This window comes from Nomia melanderi, unplaced genomic scaffold (assembly GCF_051020985.1).
Source record: "Nomia melanderi isolate GNS246 unplaced genomic scaffold, iyNomMela1 scaffold0134, whole genome shotgun sequence".
Taxonomy (NCBI): domain Eukaryota; kingdom Metazoa; phylum Arthropoda; class Insecta; order Hymenoptera; family Halictidae; genus Nomia; species Nomia melanderi.
In genome coordinates, this window is record NW_027475249.1 from 91,523 (window position 1) to 94,464 (window position 2,942).

The following is a 2,942-nucleotide window of genomic DNA, read 5'->3' on the forward strand; positions in this document are numbered from 1 at the left end:
GCTGCACTCACGACACTTGTACGTCAAGACAACGCCCGGATGATGTTTCCGGGCGTGCTTTGTCAAATCCGTGTGGGACTTGTACACGCCACTCATCCTGATCCCGGGGACACCGAAGCAGGCAGGGCATCGGAACTCCGCCGGGAAGGGAGTCACCAGGGCGAGATTATTACTCCCCTCGGTAGTGCAGGAGGTGACTGACGCACTATCACCGCGGTCCTGCATCGCTCTTAAGACTAAGTCCTACGCTAAGTGAGACAGAAGAAGAGACAGAGTTGCTGTGGCAAATATTTCTAAGTGCCACAGCGAGGCGAAACGGGGAGGATAGACAGAGTGGGAATAACAGAGGAAGAGAAGAGAAAACTAAGTCCAAAGCGACAGAAGGAATACCGCCACGCGCTAACACCCTACTGACTCCGCCGGCACTAAGTCCGGTGTCGAAGACTGCCTGGAAAAATGACAGCCTCCGACGTGGCAGTCGGTAGGGAGACTAACAGGTGACGGTTACGGAGGAGTGCAGCGATCTCGATGGAGGAAGAGCGACGGAATCACCCACTCCACCGAGGACTGCACTAACTAACGGGTGAGTGGAGTCAGCCTCCACGCGGGCGGTGACTGAAGGGAAAAGAAGGAAGTGGAGGCGCCACTCGACTCGGACCTCACGCGTCCCGGTCCGTTGATACACTTCAACGGATGAGAGAGATCGGAGGAGTGGGTGGACGCGTAGGGGTAAGGTAGAGGACTACCGACGATGATTCGAGCACCGCAGACGGCTGGAGACCGGCTGCGTTACCCTCCTCACTGCCGGGGGGATAGAAAGAGAAGAGAGACTCACTCGGCGCAGGAGTCCAGCGATGCAGGAGCTCTCTCCGAGGGGAATAACACCTCGCTCCTGATTCCTGATCCAGCGGAGGTAGACGTGGATCAGGCGAGCCGTCCTTCCCGTCGGGGTTGCCGATGGCCAAGTCCTGGTGGGTCGTAGCGGTGTTGGGTGACCCACGTAGAGGAAGACCAGGGCTGATGGGGTTGGCCTGTGGTGGTTGTTGGCGTCCAAGTAGAGGGCTGGTTGCCCTAGGACCCTCTTAGACCCTCAGTAGACCCTGGTCGTCCTCTCCCTCGGTTGTCCACGGAAGCAGGATGGTGGGCGGCGCAGGTGGTGATGCGCGGGTGATCCTCCCGCGCAGGTGGGCGGCGCAGGTGTACTCCCGCGCAGGCTTGATCCGGTCCCGTGGCGAAGGCACTTTATCACACTTTACCGCACAACACCTCGAGCACTGATCGTGAACAGACCTTGCCGCGCACACGCCCGATCGCAACTCGGCCCGCACTGTTGCGTAGTACCGCGGCGGGTGAATTTACCGAGATTTCGGGACTTCGCGGAGCCAGAATATTAAGGGGCTTACTCTTTGGAGTCCCGAGTCGGTCCAGCAGGTGAAAAAAATAAGAGCTCTAATTAGCAGCGCTAATTGAGCCGTTTCTGGCGGCACTGCAGTGCCGGGCCGACTCACGGCGGAAGTGGAGCGAGCCCTAGCGATCCGCCTGAATCCAAAAATCGCGTTAATTTTCTGACTCCGCGATGCGGAGTGTATCAGATATTAAGCTGATAAGAACAGATAAAAAGCGCTTTATTCACAAAGAATGTTCCCCCAGCCTTACATTGTTTGGCTGGGGGTGGATACATAGTAGCGCCTTTATGGCGAAGGCAAAATAGTTGATATAACTCTATAGCGTCTGTCGCTATTTTCAGATCTCAATCGGCGGTGGCTCTTATCTCATAAACACCTTAGCATTTATATGAATCTAGCAAGAGTCTGAATATGTATATACTAGTGGAAGTAGATAGTTAATCGAATAAATAGCCAAACTAGAATAAATTATATAAATAAATAAATAATAGTAGCGTAGATTAAATAAACAAATATACATAGCATACATAAATATAAACAAGAAAAGAAGAGGCACAGAAATATATATACATAAATAAATAAATAAATAAATAGATAAAATAAATAACCAAACAGAAATAAGCGAGAATAAACATTAAAGATTAAATAAACAAATATACATAGCATAAATAAATATGGACAAAATAAATATAAGTGTAGATATATAGCTAAAGGTAATTTTCAATATATACAATTCAGTGGTTAAATATGTACATAATATGTAGTTCCTAGTCAAATCCGGGCTCTACTGTGCCCCGGCCTTCGCCATAGAAAACAGCACAAAAATAAAATAAAATAAATAGATATATAAATATAAATACGATTAAAAGCATCTCAGTAGCGGCTATTTCGCATTTCAATTAGGGCGCATACGCGGAAGTGCAGTTATAGAGAAGCGGTTAGTATAGAATTAGAGTAGGCGGTTGAGGCAGGGAATGATTAAAATGAATAGATCAGATAGATAAAATAATCAAGTACATAAATAAATAAATAATAAATAATAAATAAATAAATAAATAGATAAATAAATAAACTGGGATAAAAAAATCAGAAATATAAAAAAATTAAAGAAAAATAAAAGAAAGAGTACCAAATTGATGAATAATTAGAACCAGTGTCACATCACTAATTAAGAAATCGTTACCAAATATCGTAGTTAGTTCAGAAAGAAAAAATAAACAGATATGTAAATAAATATGTAAATAAATAAATATGTAGATGAATAAATATGTACATAGATAAATATGTAAATAAATAAATGTTTACATAAATAAATAAATACGTAAGTAGAATGAAAGAAAAAAGAAAAAAATATGTAACTAAACAGATAAATATATCGTTAGTCAGTATGTTTGAAATGGTTAAGTAAATAGATAAATAAAAACCAGGAAAAGAATATAATTAAATGAGTTAATAACTAAATAAATAAGTAGTTAAATAAACAGAGTAAGATAGATAGAACATTAATAGTTATATAGACGAAATGATAAATAAATG

The 2,942-nt window shown here is 43.5% G+C and overlaps 1 pseudogene; it reads right to left on the reverse strand.

The window, feature by feature from the left end:
• Window positions 1–1,461: 1,461 nt before the first annotated feature.
• On the reverse strand, window positions 1,462–1,642 carry LOC143175575 (U2 spliceosomal RNA; annotated as a pseudogene).
• Between the last annotated feature and the right edge of the window lie 1,300 nt (window positions 1,643–2,942).